Here is a 19775-nt window from a genome sequence, read left to right as displayed (position 1 = left end):
GCTGCTGTTGCTGTTGCTGCTGGCGTTGCTGCATCATCTGCTGGGCAAGACCTGGAATAGCCTGGAGACCAGATAGATCCACCGGGTCCATGGCCTTCGCAATCTGTTATTCTAGTGGACCCTTGAACCGGAGCGAGAGATGACAACCACCTGCAGTCCTCAGGCGAACTCGTCTCCGGAAAGTGGAAGTTCCTCAAACGGCCTTGACACGGTGTCCTCAGAGAGGCGACTGGTACGCAGTCCACGTTCCAACCAAGGGTCGAGGCAGGCGGCAAACAACGAAGTCCAGATTCCAGGCAAAGGTCAGGGCAGGCGGCAAACAACAAAGTCCAGATTCCAGGCAAAGGTCAGGGCAGGCGGCAAGCAACAAAGTCCAGATTCCAGGCAACTGTCAGGGCAGGCGGCAAGCAACGAAGTCCAGATTCCAGGCAAAGGTCAGGGCAGGCGGCAAGCAACAAATCCAGATTCCAGGCAAAGTCAGCAGGCAGCAATCGAGCACGATCCAAATTCCAAGCAGGGGTCGGGCAGGCGGCAAGCAGCGAAGTCCAAGGCAATCCGAAGTCAAACCAGGAAACACAGAGAGGCACAGAACACAGCCAACTACAGGAACCTGTTGCGAAGGCGTCCTGCTCCTCACTGAGGGAGTTTAAATCTCCCTCGCCGATGACGTCATCTTCCGGGGCTGGCCTCGATTCAGCGTCGCGGCCCCTTTAAGAGGCGGAGCCAGCCGCGGCTTCTCCGACGCTGCTCCCCGATGTTCCCCTGCCGTTGCGCCGCGGCCCGTGCACTGCTGACCACCGCGAGGGGGATCATGATCGGCCTGAGAGAAGGAGGTAGGGAGGTCTGGCCGCGAGTGAGCGTGGCTGGGCCTCACAACACTCAGATCTCACAGGTGGGGGATCTTCAGAAGCCTGGAGACCGTGGCATCACTTGTATTACCCCAACCCCCTCTAATGTGAACCCCCTTCCCATCCAACCTTCATAATCCCTTCCATCCCAATCCCTACCCCCGGATGAGAATTTTGTAGTTGTCCTTACTCCTGGTTACCTTGCACAGGAAGCGAAGGCAGCTGCTTCAGCACAGTTATAGCTATCATCACACCGGATATCTATCTCCTGTCCGGGTCCATCAGTATCAAAAGGTGTAGCATGTAAAGCACAACGATATTGAGCCGAGCCTGACCACAGCGTTCCGTGTCAGATCTGCTGTTTTGCATATAGGTGGAGCTCCTACAGGCCAGAATCACTGGCATTAAGGCCACACAATAACACTGATAGTACTTCGGGCCCGCCTGTGCAGTCCAACTGCCCTTTGCATTCGGGACTTGTAGGCCATGTTTCCTGCCAAGATCACCAGTGGATACCAGAGTCTCCGCATCCCCCACTTTTATGATATTTGCCCCTCAAAAGTGTCAAACATCCCAACTCTCAACCCCAAAAGGTTACCCATATTACAAATAAAATGCAGCCCATACTTTGTATGCTCCCAATTCTCCTGCTTGCGCCTTTGTCCCTCTGTGATCAAATAGCATTGCCAAATTGATGCCTATGTCGCCGATTCCATACACACAGTATCTCCAAGCAGCTTTCTCACATACGTTTCTGCTTCCTTCACTTTCTCAAACAATTTTATAGTTCCAGCATGAAAGATGCACAGTTATGCTGGGTATATTACACCATACTGGATTTCTTTTGCTCTCAGGATTTTCTTTGCTTCCAGGAAGCTTTGTCGCTGTTTTTGTAAATCCACGGAGAAGTTCTGGAATGCATAGATGTGCTGCTCATTACAATTTATTGTTTGTAGATTCCTAGGGCTTACCATTATTTTAACTTTATCATCAAAATTATGAAGCTGGATTATCACTGCTTTGGGCTTAGCATTTCCCACTGGTTTCAGGGCAAGGACCCTGGGTGCACGATCAATTTTGAATGATGAACAGGTGTCTTGCAGCTGGAGTATTTGGTGCAGCCATGTGGCAAAGAATTTTACAAGGTTTGAGTCCTCTGTTCCCTCAGGTAAGCCCATGATTCTGATATTATTCCTTCTGCTTTTGATCTCCATATCAAACTGTTTTTCCCCAAATTGCTTGGTTATTTTTTTCCGGCTGTCTAATCTCTGAATAGTGGAGGTAGCTGTCATTTCCATTTCTTACATGCGCTCTTGCAAATTTTCTATTGTCTGTTACTGTGGCTAGTAAGTTTGTGATCTGCTCCACCACTGATTCCAGTTTAGACTCGAGGCTGTTTGGCATTGGAGCCCCAGTCTTGTTCATAACTTCGGGGATCGTACTGACCATGTCCCCAGAATGGTCTACTTCCCTACTGAATCCTTATCTGATCCAGCCTCTACAGGCATCGTTGGTTTATATGTAGCTGGTTTTCTAGGAGTTTGTTTAGGTTGGGCTCTCTGGTCCCCCATAGCATTGGCAGCGAACACTTAGAGGTATCTTTAGCCATATTTTGATTGCAGAGAGCAGGATTTAGCAGATATTTTAGAACGAGAAGTCAGGAGCCTCTGCTGGTCTAGCTGCCACACTGCCATCTTGAGTCCTCCATCAGAAAAGATATAATTTTTGTGCATCATGAATTCCTTTCAGGTATTTGAAAGTTTAGTCTGTATCATGTCTCCCCTGACTCTTTGAGGGTATATACATTAAGATCATAAGTACATAAGAACATGAGATTTGCCATACTGGGTCAGACCAAAGGTCCATCAAACCCAGAATCCTGTTTCTAACAGTGGCCAGTCTATCTCACAAGTATCTGGGAGGATCCCAAGCAGTGGATTTCTGTAACTCCACCTTAATGGTTTATACACATTTCCTCCAGGAACTTATCCAAACCTTTTTTAAATGCAGCTACTCTAATAAGTTTTACCACATCCTCAAGCAACAAATTCTAGAAAGTAATTATGCATTGAGTACAAAAATATTTTCTCTTATTAATTTTAAATGTATCACCTAGTAACTTAATTTTGTGTCCCCTAGTCTTTGTACTTTTTGAAAGAGAAAACTAACATTTACTTGTTCCATTCCACTTATTATTTTGTAGCCTTCAAGTTAAAGAATCCTAACCTCTTTAGCCTTTCCTCATAGGGGAATTGTTCCATCCCCTTTAACTTTAAGATAGCTGGCTATATTCAATAGCGCCCCTGGGGCACTCCACTAGTTCCTTTCTCCACTGGGAAAATGTATTCTTTAGCCCTACTCTCTGAAATCTATATTCAGATACAGTCTGGATAGAACAAATCCGGCTAACTTTGGAGGCATATTCAACAGTGCAGTCACAATATTGAATTTAACCAGCTATCTTAATTAGTTAGCCTGCTAAATATAGCCGTCTTTTTAGGACAGCTCTTTGACTTGACCAGACTTAGCCAGCTAAATCATCCACCTAACGCTGAATATTGAAGTTAGCCAGTTAACTTAGCCGGCTAACTCAAGTCCTCCCAGTTATGACCCTGAACCGCCCCTAATTAATCTGGCTAAATTCTAGCCTCCTAATTTATTAGCTGGATAGAATTTAGCCAGATAAAGGCTGAATATAGCAGGGTAAGTCATTTAGATGGATAACTATTGAACATGGACCTCTCTGCTTTCTATCTTTTAATTAGTTTGCAATCTACAATAGGGCACTGTCTCCTTGCCCATGACTTATTAATTTCCTAAGACGTCTTTCATGGAGGACTTTGTCAAATGTTTTCTGGAAATCCAGATACAATATATAAACTGGCTCACCTTTATCCACGTGTTTATTTATGCCCTCAAAAAAATGTAGCAGAATGGGAGACAAATTTCCCTTGGCTAAATCCATGTTGGCTTTGTCCCATTAAACTATGCCTTTCTATATGTTCAGCAATTTTGTGTAGCCTTATCCTGGAGCAGTGGAGAATGGCTCCCTGGTAGGGACCAGGAAGCACATGCCCCCAGGGGCGGAGCACAGGAGGAGACAGAGGCTGGGATGAGCTTCACCTCTGGAAGCCCGAGGTCCCCCCTGGGGTGGAGCCCGTAGGGACCCAGGCTGCTTGGTCTTAGGTGGGCCTCGCAGGGTCTCCCGGAGAGGTAGTAGAGAAGCATGCCAACGATCAACAAGGGAGCTCGGTCGGACTTCATGCTGTTGGCCTGGAAAGGTAAGGAATGCCCAATAGCGTAGGCGATGACAAGGCAAGGGACAGAACCAGAATCAGGAGACATGGTCAATGGTAGCCGAGGTCAGAATCCGAGGATCAGTCCGAGGAGTAGTCAACAAGGCAGAGGTCAGGTTCCGGAGGTCAGACGAGGTCACAAGGCAGGCAGAGATCAGGATGCAGGCAGCAGACAGGATGGTCAAGGAACAGGCCAAGGTCAGTACCAGAGAGACAGTCCAAAGGTACTACCTGGGGAGACGTAGATAGACAGACGGACGTTGGAACAGAAGGACGCTGGAACATCAAGGGAACCTGAGGCAACAAGGAGAAAACCTGTTGCAAAGGCAAGCTCTGACAGTCAGAGCTTGCCTGTGGCCAGCCATCGCAACATTTTGTTCTTTATGATAGTTTCCACCATTTTGCCTGGCACAGACGTCAGACTCACTGGTCTGTAGTTTCCTGGCTGGATCATTCCTTAATCCCTTTTTAAAAATTGGTGCTACATTGGCAACCCTCCAGTCTTCAGGTACTATAGACAATTTTAATAATAGTTTACAAATTACTAATAGCAGGTCCGCAATTTCATTTTTCATTTCTTTCAGCACTCAGGGATGTATACCATCTGGTCCAGGTAAACAGATTTATTTCAGTAGTGCTGAATCATCACTTTAAATATAATTTCTGGGATGGGTGTTGAGCTGGAGGTGGACCCTTAGTCTGGTGCAGGATTGGTATGGCCCTCTGGTTGGACCCAGAGAACGCCTGTCACCAGGAGGTGGAGCACATGAGGAGACAAAGACTAGCTGGAGCTTTGCCAATAACAGTCCGGGGTTTCCGCAGGTTGAGCCCTTGGGTACCCGGACTACCTGGACTTAGGTGGGCCTCAGAGGGTCTCCCAGAGAGGTAGCGGAGAGGTGTGCCCACAACGAGCAAGGGTGTGCAGCTGACGCAGAGAGGATGGACCAGACCTGAACTGGAGACTCCGGAGACCTCAGGAAGGTAACAGTTCAGGAAGGCTTTCTGGGTGGAACAGGCAGTGCCTGTGGGTCTAATCAGAGGAAGGCTGCGGTCAGAGTCCAAGCAGATCGGTCTGGTGGTCACAGAAGGCAGGAAGAGGGTGTCCGAGTGCAGTGCAAGGGTCAGAGCCAGGGTATCCGTCCAGAAGTAGTCAGCCAAAGCAAGGGTCAAATTCAAGGTCTGTCCAAGCGTAGACAAGGCAAGCGAAGTCAACATGGCCAGGCAGGCAGAGATCAGTTCCAGGCAGCGTTCAGTTGTAGTCAGGCAAGCAGGGGTCAGTATCAAGAATCAGTCCGAAGGGTACTTCCAGGGAACATGGCGCAGAAACAAGACAGACGCTGAAGACATGGAGGACCACGGGAACACTGGGACATGGAGATGCTGGAACAAGGAGACCCTGGAACACAGGATCAAGGAACGGCAAACTAGAAACACAGAGGTGTTGACCCGATTGCCAAGGCAAGGTTCTGGGGACAGAGCCTCACCTTATATACTGAGGCTGTGTGATGTCATCGGGATGTGTCCGAGCCAGGTTTTCTGCGCTTGGCCCTTTAAAGTCAGCGACGTCAGCCACTCGCACACCTAGGGGTGGGGCCGAGGAGATGGAGGACGCGGAGCCCCTACGGGAGCTCCGCTGAGAGGCCTGTGGCGTGGAAGAGGCCAAGGACGCCTGGGGAGAGCGTCGGGAAATTGGGAGCTGGCGTCCGCGGCAGGGCCGGAACTTGTGGAGGGCAGGCCCGACTGCAGCACCAATGCGGCCGGGACGCGCAACAATGGGTATCTCTCCTACATTTTCCAAAGCAAAGAATTAATTTACTCTCTCTGCTATGGCTTTGTCATCCCTAAGTGCCCCTTTTACCCCTCAATTATTGAGTGGTCCAATTGACTCCCTCGTAGGCTTTTTACTTTGAATGTACCTGAAAATGTTTTATTATGAGTTTTTGCTTCCACAGCAAGCTTGTTAGGATTTGTGGGTTCGTGGGCCCTTGGCCCAAGGTGAGGGTTGGTACCACCAGTGGGGAGTAGCCCCACAGGTCCCCACCGTCGGGAGGTGAGGTCAGCTGTGGTAGGAGATTCAGTAGTGTAGAGGAATGGAGCGTCCTGCGTCACAGCCACGTGATCTTAGGTGCAGTAAATGGAGTACTGTGGGGTATCCCGAGGAGCGGGGTGAGAGACACAGTTCAGGGAGAACCCACAGTATACTCGCTGAACTGGAGAAGCACGTATCAGAGCAGGAACCTCCGAGAGAGAGAAGCGCTGGGCAGGCCCCGAGGAGCAGGGAGTGCGAGACAGGAACTTCTGGAGGTCCGCAACGGAGAGTAACCTGAGGGGCAAGGCTGCGCAGCAAGAGAGGCTCTGGCGTGGTGACATAGACCAACTGGTGGAGCGGGGAAGCCCGGTGAATCTCTGTAGTAGTGACGGAAGAACCCCGGGGAGCGGGGCTGCGCACGATGGAATCTCTGGCAGAGAAACAAGAGCACTACCCCGAGGAACGGAGGTGCTGAGTAGAGTCACTGAAACAGAACTGAAGTGCTGCCCCGAGGAGTGGGGAAGCGCAGGCACAGTCTCTGTGTAGATCACAGGCGCTAATCGAGGAGCAGGGAAGTTCAGGAACAGTCTCTGTTGTAGAATATAGGCACTGCCCCGAGGAGCGGGGAAGCGCGGGTCCACACTCCAAGCAGAAGGTGGTTCCAAGGGGCAACCCTGGGGAGCAGAGAGGCCAGTAGGCAGGAGCTCTGGGAGGTGCAGGGCTAGCCTGAGAAGCGGGGGAAGTCAGGAGACGGAGTCTCACACAAGAGCACAGCAGGGCCCCCGAGGAGCGGGTACCCGAGCAGAGTCCAGAGGCAGGTAGAACCGATACAGGAACCATGGGTTTGAGAAGCCAGGAGCAAGTATCAGTAGCGAAGGAACTCATTGCCAAGTTGCTAGCAAGGGGCGAAGGCGGTGCTTAAGAATCCTGGCCTGGTGATGTCATCAGCCAGGGAAGCCCCTGAGGTTCCCGCCATTGGGTCTTCAAAAGAGAGGCTGGTGGCGTGCACGTGCGCCTAGAAAGGTCTGGAGTCGGCGTGGGTGGTAGCGGCGTCCCAGACGCCATGAAGAGTCCAGGGGAACCCGGAGGAATGCGGTGGTAGCCCGCGAGTACGCCCAGAGACGAGAGCAGAGCAGTACATTAAGTGAGTTGCATCGGTCGCAGCCTCCACACGGCCGCTGTGCGGGGGGATCGCATGCCGGCCCTTCTGAGATAATGGTACAGGTTGGGTTTTTTTTTCGGGCTGGGGGGTGGGACAGGTAGGGGAAGGGAGGGGGAAGGTGGGGGGGAATGGGGAAAGCCAGCTGGTCTCCCCGAGGGCTCGGGGCGCACAAGGTACACTAGTGTGCACCCCCTTGCGCATGCCGACCCGATTTTATAACAAGCATGTGGCTGCTCGCGCATGTTATAAAATCGGGCGTACATTTGTGTGCGCCGGGTAGCGCGCACAAATGTACGCCGCGCGCGCACCTTTTAAAATCTGCCCCATAATATATAACCACTCAGCTTACTTTTCACATTTGGCGCTCACGTGCAGGATATTATATGTTACGTCAATGTTACATTTTATTGGGGATGGGATTAATGGCTGTTTAGTTTTCTAGTGTGTTAGATATATTCAGAAAGGGACAAAAAGAATATGTGGCAGATTTTAAAACATACGTGCGGGCGTGCATTTGTGCGCAAACCGGCATTAGGACAAAATTCTGAATTTCTGAGATTGTTACCTGTCTTTTCCAGCGAAGGTTGGCAAATATCAGGAACTGTTTGGAATTGGGTCTTGTGCTTTTGTCTGATTGCCATTATGGTTTTGATTATCATTGCAGTGAAGAACTGCTGTCTGCCCAATTCCCGGAGCAAGGATACAGCTCCAGATCCAGGAATCACAGCCCAGTCTCAATTTACACTTGTAGTATACTTGCACAATTGTGTAAGTATTCAGAATTGGTTCATGGGGGAACACCGGGGCTCCTCTATAGGGTATATTGATGATTTGATTGCTGTAGAAGCAATTACTAGTGATAAAGTTTTAGAACTTGAAAGAACACAAGGAGTTAAGGTGTTAACAGCAGAGAGAAAGGAGGTGAATGGGGGATGCAGGAAAGTGTTTTTCATTCACTAATACAAACAGGGGAAAACTCATTTAAATGAATTTATTTTTCAGTTTAAAAGTTATGAATAGACTGAGAGGGAATTAAAGATGTGGAGAAATGAGATTTTTGCAGAAAATGAATTTAATTTAGTAGATTGTTTAAGAAGGTTTAGTTTTGTTTGCAGTGAAGTGCGATTTGCAACTTGTCAAAGTGACTGTGTTAGGCGTGCCGGCCGCGCCTACACGCGGCAGTCTCCCCTCACCTCTTCCGCTGATGCCGAGCCCTCCGCCGGGACCCGCGCAGCTGCCACACACGCCAGGTTCCAGCTGTCTTTGCGGTTCCCGCCTCCAAACCCTCGCCGCCTCCCACGGCGGGGGAGACTGCTGTCGATCTCGTCCTTGCGGCACAGGGCCACAAGCCGACGCCTCCGACAGCCCTCTCCAGGCTGGGTCCTCCCTAGGCACACGGCCTCGCCTCCTGCAAACTTTTAAAGGGCCAGCCACACGATCTTCAGTCCAACCCCAAGGATGACGTCTGGAGCGCAAAACTATTTCAAGGGACCTCCTCTTCCTGTTCTTCGACTTGGCAATGAGTCTGCTTCACCTTGTGGAGTCTTCTGAGCTGCTTGGCTGTCTTGAGTCCTGTTCCTGCTCCCATCCTTGGTCCTGATGGACGGATCTTCTGGCTTCGACCTCGGACTGGCTATCGGTGACTCTCTGGCTTCTGACTCTGGACTGGCTATCGATGATCTTCTGGCTTCTGATCCTGGACTGACTTCGGATGACTCTCCCGACTGTGTATCCACCTAAGACCAGCCGGCCCTACGCACCTAAAGGCAACTCGCGGGGAACGGGGCTGGTATTGGTGAAGCTCCAGCCGGCCCCTGCGTCAGCTCGGCCTCGCTTCCAAACTGAGGGGACCTGCAAGGGTTTGCCCTCTCAGGTAGGACCAACTCCTCCTCGGGCAAAGGGTCCACATCCTCGTCCATCATCACAACAAATTGCCAAGTCCATGGGCCCGGTGGAGGTCTCGGCCCTCCAGACCATCCCTGGCCTGATGCAGCGCATCCTGGAACAACAGAAATTATTGGAAACCCTATCAGCAACTCTTGATAACCTGACTACCCGCTTGGATGCCACTTCGTTATCTGCCAAGTTTAAGTCCCTCTACCTCTGCTTCCGAGCACTGCCCTATAGTGCCATTGCCCGCACCTCCTCAGTTTTCTAGAGATCCCCTATGTGCAGGGGTTTTTTAAATTTGTGCAATATGCATTTTTTTTCTTCAACCTGCCTACTTCCCAGATGTGGTTACCAAGATCACTTACATCCTCTCTTTGTTAGATGGGAAAGCCTTGGCTTGGGCATCGCCCATATGGGAAAGGGCTGATCCCATCCTATGTGACTTGCCAGGGTTCTTAAACCTGTTCCGATCAGTCTTCAACGACCCGGGTCGAAGGGCCATATCTGGATCTTCTCTATTGCACCTCCAGCAGGGTTCAAGAACCTTGTTTGACTATGTCATCGAGTTCAAAACCGCCTCTGAGCTCCAATGGGACTTTAGGTGCTTCCGGGCCATCTTCCTAGAGGGTCTTAGCCCAAGAATCAAGGATGATCTCGCAGCCCAGGAATTACCCGAGTCCCTGAACTCTTTAATTGACCTCACAGGATGCATTGACTGTCATCTGCGAGAATGCTCTGTAGAGGTTAAAACAGCCCAGAGAACCACGCCCGGTCCAATTCAGACCCACCACACGTCTTCTCCAAAGCTTGCCAGCACCCCATGCTATGCCAATGTGTTCAGTCAGTCCGGGAAACTTCCAGGTCTAGGGTCTGCAGGAGGTCTCCTCCTAGGCCTGACCTCACCCGCTCCTCCAGTGACTCTGCCCGTCGCCATCAAGGTAAACAACCAAGAGTTTCATACCCTGGCCCTTGTGGGCTCCGGGGCCGGGGGAAATTTTATCCTGAGACAACTGGTAGAACACCTCTGAATACCCACTGTCTGTTCTCCAGTTCCTCTCCTCCTCTCCTCTATACAGGGAGAACCACTGCCTGGGAGAGTCGCGTTTTCCACGACCCCCTATTCAACTCAGCACTGGGTCGCTCCATGTCGAAACCCTACCCTTCTTGGTTCTGGACAAAGCCATTCACCCGGTGGTCCTAGGTCTGCCATGGCTTCAGCAGCACTCCCCACAATTCGATTGGGCCAAGCTACAACTTTCCTGCTGGGGTCTTTCCTGCCATCACAAGTGCCTGGAGTCCGTCACACCAATACACTGTTTTTCCGCTATGGTATCCTTGCCAGCCCTTCCTCTGCAATACTCCTCATTTGCAGACGTCTTCTTGAAGAAGGCTGCAGACGTTTTGCCTCCTCATCACTCATACGAGTGAGCGATCAATTTGTTACCCAATTCGGAACCTCCCCAGGGCCGGGTTTATCCATTGTCCGTCTCAGAAACCTGAGCCATGACAGACTACATCCAGGAGAACCTGGCTAAAGGCTTCATCCGGCCTTCTAAGTCACCCGCCGGTGCAGTTTTTTTTTTGTAGGCAAGAAAGACGGTTCTCTCCGGCCATGCATCGACTATCATGGTCTAAACGACATCACCATCAAAGATCGCTACCCGCTACCTCTAATTTCTGAACTTTTCGATAGACTCCAAGGGGCAAGGATATTTACTGTTGCATGGTATTGGAGAGCTTTCCATTAAGCATTTGCCATGACAATCTGGACCCCAACATGAAAGCTCCAAAGTGGTCCAGTTGCCGCCTTGCTCCTCCGTCCTAAGTGGCAGGACGCCGCCGCTTCAGCGTCGGGGCCTGCACGGCCCAGCTTCTGCCCTGGCTCCTCCTTAACGACGGCATCTGCAGGGCCGCTGTCCAGGGTCCTGCAGACTTCCTATTCCTGCCCTACTAGGGGCGGGCCTGCGTCTCTCCTCTGGAGTTAAAGGGCCAGGAGGGAGTGGTCCCTCTGGATCCACCTGCAAGCTCCTCCCTGGGTGTTTCCTGCTTCAGCCTACAAAAGGCTTCCTCCGTCATTCCAGCTTTGCCTTTGCAAGGAGTATGTCCTCCTTAGGACTCCACGTCTTCCAGCTTCTCTAAGGCGCTCTGTTCCATGTGGGATCCTGAGTCTTCGTCTAGATGTTCTTCGTTCCTTGGTCGCTCGTCTTCGTCCTTGTTCCAGATGTTCTCGATGTTTTGTCCAGTCCAGATGTCTTCTGTATCAAGTTTTGTTCCAGTCCAGAGGTTCCTGAGGTTCCATCTTCCCGTCCCTCGTGGTCCACGACCGGCCTGGCTGGACTGGTAGGGCACGTAGTAGCCCAGAGGTCTGCGAGCACCCCGGCTGGGGTGTGTAGGGCGCTGGTGGGATTCCTCCATCTCACGGACAGAAGATTCTCATCTTCCTCATCATCCATCTGTGGAGCTCCTTCTCTGTGGCAGTTCAAGCAGCTGGGAACCCCGGTTCCTATTCTCCCTGCACTGGGTCTCTACTCAGTGTTCCTACACCGGGTTTCGTCTCTGTGTCCCTGGCTCCGAGTTTCATCCTTCTTCTCATATCCTGCCTGGGTCTTCGGAGTACTTGTAACTACTTCTACCTCAATCCATCTGAGTTGTGCCTCAGATCTTCACCCTTGATCCATCTGAATTGTGCCTCGGATCTTCATCTTCAACCCATCTGAGTTTCGCCTCGGATCTTCATCCTCAACCCATCTGAGTGTCGCCTCGGATCTTCATCCTCAACCCATCTGAGTTTCATCTCGGATCTTCACCCTCACATCTTGAACTCTAATGTAATTGAGTCAATGTCAGCTTTGCTGCTTCGCCTCCAACGTGGTCTGCGACGTTCCCGACTGGGGTGTGTAGAATGCGTGGCGTCACAGCACTCCTTTCAAGTTTTCCTTCAAGCCTGAGTCTTCGTCTACCTCCAAGCCTGAGTCTTCGTCTTCCTATGTCTGAGTCTTGTCCTGTGTCAGATTTCTTCGTCTGCCCTTGTCCTCTGTCCAGCCTGCCGCCCTTGCTGTTATCTAGCGGCAGTCTGAAAGGGCTTGGAACGGTCGGAGGACTGTTCAAGAGACCATCATTGTGTTGATGGTCTCACCTGGGCATGCAGGTTCGGTAGAGGCCCTCCGTTCCCAGTTCCCAGACTTGGACCGTCTCGCCGCAGGGGTACACATCTTTTGTCCCGTGCTGAGGAGCGCCCCCTGGCGCTCCCTTCCATCCGCAGCGCAACAAAAAATATAGATATATTACATATAATTTAAGTACAAAGATTGTAAAGGCATGAAACTATCACTGGCTTTGTTTCTCCTTCATTCCTGAGACTCCCTGGCACCAATAAGCTGATAATGAGTTAAGATAACCTCAAAAGACATCTGGTGTCTCTTAACAACTGTTTTGATAAGAAATAAGGGTAGGGAAGATCAGCGATTAGTACTGAATATCTTCCTAATGAGCTGGTTGTAAATCTTTTGTTATAGTACAAACAGAAATATAGAAATGATGGCAGAAATGGTCCATCCAGTCTGCCCAGCAAGCTTATGGTAGCATCTGCCGTGTCATAGAGGTCACCCCCATACTTAGTTTCCCAGACTGTCAAAGTCATGGTCCTTGGTTGCTGTCTGAATCCAATTCCCGATTACCTCTTGCTGTTGAAACAGAGAGTAATGTTGGAGTTGCATCAAAAGATCAGGCTTATTGGCTAAGGGTAGTAACCACCGCATTAGTAAGTTATCCCCATGCTTATTTGTTTTCCTAGACCATAAAATTCAATGTCATTTTTGGGTGCTATCTGAATCTAATTCCACTTTTCCTTCTGCCATTAAAGCAGAGAGCAATAATGGAGTTGCATTAACAGTATAAAGGCTTATTGGTTAAGGGTAGTAACCACCACACCAGCAAGTTACCCCCTGCACTCTTTTCTTCATTTCCATTCTCTAGCCTTTATGGATCCACAGTGTTTATCCCATGCCATTTGAAATCTTTCACTGTTTTTGTCTTCACCACCTCCTCTGGAAGGGCATTCCAGGCATCCACCACCTCTCCATGAAGAAATATTTCCTGATGTTGGTTCTGAGTCATCCTTCCTGGAGTTTCATTACATGACCCCTTGTTCTACTGATTTCTTTCCAATGGAAAAGGTTTGTCAATTGTGCATCATTAAAACCTTTCAGGTATCTGAAGGTCTGTATCATATCTCCCCTGCACTTCCTCTCCTCCAGGGTATACATATTTAGGTCCTTTCAACCTCTCCTCATAAGTCATTTGACGGAGACCCCCCACCATTTTTGTTGCCTTTCTCTGGACCGCCTCCATCATGTCTCTGATCCCTTTTGAGATATGATCTCCAGAACTGAACACAGTACTCCAGGTGAGGCTTCACCAAGGACCTGTACAAGGGGATTATTGCCTTCTTTTTCTTACTGGTTATTCCTTTCTCTATGCAGCCCAGCATTCTTCTGGCTTTAGCTATCGCCTTGTCACATTGCTTCGCTGTCTTCAGATCACTAGACACTATCACCCCAAGGTCCCTCTCTTGCTCCGTACACAACAGCCCTTCACTCCACATTACATACAACTCTTTTGGATTACCGCACCCCAGATTTATGACTCTGCACTTCTTGGCATTGAATCCCAACATCTAACTTGCAGACACTGGACTAAAGTCAGAGAAAATAAGATTATATGCAACAGTGAGTCGAATGAGCCATGAACAAAAGAGCGAATAGCTTCTATATGTGGAGTTCACAGTGTCAGATAGTCCTTCATTTTGAGAATCACAATTTCATAGCAGGGAGGACCTATGAGGAGAGTATTCTTTGCATAATACCTTTTCTTTATTCTTATCTCTGTGATTGCAATCTTATTTACTCGATTAATCTACATAATGTCTACTATGATCTTGTGTGCTTGTACTGATATTCATTATGATATTGTTTCTCTTTACTGATTTCATGACATATTTACAACATTTAATAAACTAAGTTTTGCTTTACCAGATTGTGTAGAGTGTTATATGATGTAATATATAACCACTCAGCCTACTTTTCACAGGTCTAAAATAGTTTCCTCTCTTGTTAATTCTTATGCCAGCTGCTCCATGAAGCAGTCATTTACTTCATCTAGGAACTTTACCTCTTTAGCTTGTCCTGATGTGACATTCACCCTGTCAATACAAGGGTAATTGAAATCACCTATTATTACTGTGCTGCTGATTTTGTTAGCTTCCCTAATTTCTTTCAGCATTTCATTTGTCTGTTTGTTCATTTAAAGGAAACCCAGATTGTCAGAAGTGTCAGATCCTTTAGGCTCATCTCAGATGCCACACCATTTTGGTTGCCTTTCTCTGGACATAACTTATACATAACTATACTCTTAATTTTAGTTCAAGTTTATCAGAAAGTACCCAATTTTAATTTTTTTTATTATTATAGAAAGTATTAGATTGTCATAATAGAGATGGACAGGAAAGAAGAATTATATTCTAACAAAACTTTAGGATAGGAAAATAATTCTGTTTTTTTATGAATTATGCAACTGTCATAAAATTAGCAAGGCACTAGCATCAAATTAACCTTAACTTGCAATTTAGTAGGTGAATTGGTCTAATCTGGATTCCACTAGTAAGAGCTTTAAATGAAATAGCCCAAAGTAGGGCCATGGCAGAGTTATATTTTCTGCCAGAGAACGCCTTGGATCTTCTTAAGTAGCAAAGTTAGATGCTTGGTGTTATACTCTGGTGGTTTAGTGTGCCCAAGGGCCTCAGCCCGACCCAGACCTTCAGGGCCGAGCCAAGGGTTGACGGTGGCTCCGCATGGCTGACTGTCGTACCCTCTGCCAGGCCTGCAAGCTCCCAAGGCCAACATCCGAGGATGTTGGAAGTTGAATGGTCCTCCGACCATTCTGAGCCCTTTCGGACCTGCTGCCAGCAGCATGGAGCAGCAGGCCTGGCCTGAGGTTGAGGGCAGACGGATCTTGACACGAAGACGAGACTATGAAGATTGATGCAACGGCATCACATGGCATGAAGACTTGGGTTGATGCGACGGCATCACATGGCATGAAGACTTGGGATGAAGACATGACACCAGGATCGATGCAACGGCATCGCAGATGAAGACTTGACACCAAGACTGATGTGAAGACATCACAGACCAGTGGTCGATGCAACGACATCAGAGACATGACGCTAAAGTGCAGACATAACGAGGAACTTGGAATCCTAGACGAGACAAGAAGCAAGGAAGACGGACATTGGCACTGACTCTCAGGGCGCCCTACTCAGGCCACCCACGGGACTGAGTCGCGGACCACCCTGTCCCACTGCGCGCCCTACACAGCCCTTGCAGACTGGTCACGGACCACGAGGAGAATGGGACAGCGCAGGAAAGATCCAGGACATGACGGCTCAAGAGCACAGGACACCTGTCCACCTGCAGGCCACTCCAACCCGGGAAAGACGTCGTCCGAGGGAGTCCGGCCCACAGGACCAGAAGGCTCAGGAGCGTTGAAGACGAGACGTAGGAATGAACATCCAAGAAGGCAGGAACACCAGGACAAAGATCATGAAGACACCAGGACACCTGGACGAGGACCTCAGGCACGAAGACTTGACAAGATACAACGGACAAGATGAGGAGCTCCACGAAGAGTAGAAGACCTTACACAGACTCTGGCAGGCAGGAGCCTCCAGAGCGAAGCCACCACGATGCAAGGGAAAGAACGGATTCACAGAGCAGCCCTTTATAGGGCTGGTACAGGAAACAATCACAGAGGTGGGGCCAGGACACTTCCTGTGTCTGGCCCTTTAAATGTTGAAGAGAGGCGTGCGCCGGCGCCTAAGGAGAGAGCAGGAAGCTGTGCAGGACCACGGACAGCGGCCTGCACCGACACACATCAGAAGAGGCAGGGCTGGCCTGGGATGTAGGCCCGACGTGAGCGGCGGCTCCAGCTGCTGCAGGAGGCCCCGGGGGCGGCTCCAGCCGCTACTCCAGCCCCAGCCGCTACTCCAGCCCGGGGCTTTTGCGGCCTCCAGCCGCGAAGATGGAATCAGCGTCGGGGGTGGTCCCAGCCCCGAAGAAGACCGCGGCTCCGACCGCGGAGGACAGGGGAAGCACGGGCGGCCTCCGGGCCGCAAGAGGAACTTCAAGCCGCGGCTCCGGCCGCGTGGGAAGGCCGACAGCGGTGTCCTGCTGCGTCGGCGAAGAAAGCAGCATGGGGTGAGTGTGCCTGCTCGCGGGGAAACCCGCGGGCAGTGTTCATAACACTTGGTATGTGCTGTTAGCAGAAAAACCACTATTCCAGTGGAAGACTGCGTAGCACCTAAGTATGCTCAGAATCAGAAGAAGGAACTTCATCTCAAAATGATCTGTGAGGTTTCAGCACTCGTGTTTTAGGCTGCGGTGTGCAGTAGTTTCATGGCTAGAGCCTGCTTGCATGGGGTGCAGCACATTCCAGTGATAGTGCATCTTTAGAATCTTTCTCAAAAGGAGGAATAACATCTGGAAGCCAGTTTAGCTTTTATAGCTGATGCCCTGTATTATTTGATTCTTACATGGTGTCAGTGAGGAGGCTGCTTTGGTTGTGTAACTCGGAGAGGAAGGGACGTCATTCTAGCTGATGGCTGCACAGCTTCTGAGCTCCCTCCAACCCGACTTTATTTACGATAAAAACTAAGCTTCAACGGCTGAAATTTCTTCATTACTGCTGAGAGGCTGAGATTCACTTCCATTATGGCAGGAAAGAAAAAATCTATCAATTTTCAGCATTTCTCATACCATAAACAGGACCAGTCGGGCCTGCCAGGCAACGCGGGCATAGCCGACATGGACCAAGCCGCAGAGCAGGCTGAGCGCGATGAAACTGTTAATATTAATGCCGAGGAGGCTCCGACCAGATCGGAATTCCACAATTGGTTCTGCGATCTAAGACAGGATCTAAAGAATTACAAAAAAGAAATATATGCCATGATGGATGACTTCCGTGAAGAGATAACTACGGTCGGCCACAGAATAGATGAAATAGATACTCGGCTAGAAGGACAAGAAAAATTAACCAAACAAATGCAAAATATATGCAGTGACCTGCAGGAGGAAAATATGGCTATAAAAACTAAAATTGGCCGATTTGGAAAACAGAGCATGGAGGGGCAATCTTAGATTCCGGGGCCTACATGAGAATGCAGACAACGCTGACTGTGAGCAGGCTATATGCCGCTTCTGCACCTTCTTACTAAATAATGACAGAGCGGCTGAAACTGCTTTTAACAGTGAAATTAAAATAGATAGAGCACACAGAGCTTTGAGAGCATCTGGCCCCAATGCCCCAAGGGACATAATTGTGTGCTTTCACAATTTCTCACAAAAAGGCAAAATTGCTAATGCTGCCAGAAAACAAGATTGGTGGAAGTGGGAACAGCAAGAGATATCAATTTATGCTGACCTTTCGCAAGCGACGCTTCAAAACTGTATTGATCTCCGTGAGGTAACCCAATTCTTCCACAAAGAAAATGTGAAATATCTCTGGCTACACCCGTTCGGGCTCTCCTACACGTGGGAAGGAGTAACATCGCAGATAAGATCGGTGCACGAGGCGGCGGCCAATTTGCAAGCACATGGCTTCAAACCAACATTCTCAGCAGGACTGGGACTCAGGAAGCCTTTCTCCAGAGAGCAACATCCAAAGTGGCAGCGGGTCGGCGCGTGTAATAGCCGCCTGAAAAGAAACTCACGAGAGCTAAAGGAAATGCCATCTGACTTTTCAGCTCCTTTCTGAGTGAGCTAACAAACAGCATGCTTCTGCTGATATTTTATGCTTATTATATCTTGCATGTTATGTATAATATTGCCTTTGACAGCTTATATCAAAGTTAATTTGAGTATAAATTACCGAATGTATGTTAACATAGGATGAAGCTTTTAGAACCCTATTTCAGTCGGGTACAAGGGGGACACAATGAATGCTATAATCTTCCTCCTGATAATGGTTGTGTAACTCGGCTGCAGATGTATGGTCCAGGTTTCAGCTTAGTAATCTCCCTTTTTGAGGAGAGCTGTTCTATGGGGAAGATCTATAGAAGTTAGTCAAACACTTTGGAGAGTTGAAATCCCATAAATTGCCAGAGGGGACCCAAAAAACTTCCCCTGGTAGACAGACATTTAGGGAAGCCAAGTGTTGTCATCCTGGAAAAGGTTCCTTTTTGCAGCCACCAGTAAGCATCCAAATCACAGTATTTCCTGGGTAGCCCTAGAGGTCCATTAAAGAGTTTAGGTTCCACTTCAGGTGTGCTTAAAAGTTCACTTGGTCCATTCCCCATGCATAACCATAGGGGTTGGTTGGCCCACTTTCACAAGGAGAGGATCAAGATAACACATCAATAGGTTCTTTCAATTGTAAAAGATGGTTATACCTTAGAATGTTCTTGCCTAGTGGTAGAGGCCTTCACGGTTGCTTTGTGTGTTTCAAAGATGAAGAATTTGGTAGTGCAGTTCACACTACAGCGTCTTCCTTTAGAGGTGGTAGTTCCAGTTTCCAAAGAATCCAGTACCCAAGAATCCTTTGCTTCCGTGTTTACTAATGAGCACGTTGGGGAGATACTGGTTCCAGAGACAGTTTTCAAGGTTGATGATTCGGATGAACGAAAACAAATCACGATGAACCTGAAGATATAGAAGGGCAGATTGACAAACTAAAGAGAAGCAAATCACCTGGACCAGATGGTATACACCACAGGGTTCTGAAAGAAATAAAAAATGAAATTTCAGATCTAATAGTAAAAATTTGAAACCTATCATTAAAATCATCCATTGTACCGAAAGACTGGAGGATGGCCAATGAAACTCCGATATTTAAAAAGGGCCCCAGGGGTGATCTGGGAAACTATAGACTGTAAGCCTGACTTCAGTACTGGAAAAATAGTGGAAACTATTCTAAAATCACAGAACATATAGAAAGACATGGTTTAATGGAACACAGTCAACATAGATTTACCCAAGGGAAGTCTTGCTTCACAGATCTGCTATATTTATTTGAAGGGGTTAATAAATGTGGATAAAAGTGAACCAGTAGATGTACTGTATTTGGATTTTCAGAAGGTTTTGACAAAGCCCCTCTCAAAATAGATATAGTTGCATTGGAGAAGGTACAGAAAAGGGCAACCAAAATGATAAAGGGGATAGAACAATCCCCTATAATGGAAAGGCTAAAGAGGTTAGGGCTGTTCAGATTGGAGAATAGAAACTGAGAATAGATAAAGATCTATAAAATCATGAGAGGACTAGAATGAGTAAATATGAATCGGCTATTTACTCTTTCAGATTATAGAAGGAGTAGGGGGTATTCCATGAAGTTAACAAGGAGCACATTTAAAACAAATTGGAGAAAATTATTTTTCACTCAACACACAATTAAGCTCTGGAATTCATTGCCAGAGGATATGGTTAGGGCAGTGTAGCTGTGTTTAAAAAAAGTTTGAATAAGTTTTTGGAGGAGGAATCCATTAACTGCTATTAATCAAG

Source organism: Rhinatrema bivittatum, chromosome 4 (genome assembly GCF_901001135.1).
Source record: "Rhinatrema bivittatum chromosome 4, aRhiBiv1.1, whole genome shotgun sequence".
Classification (NCBI taxonomy): Eukaryota; Metazoa; Chordata; class Amphibia; order Gymnophiona; family Rhinatrematidae; genus Rhinatrema; species Rhinatrema bivittatum.
This window is presented reverse-complemented; position numbering follows the sequence as displayed.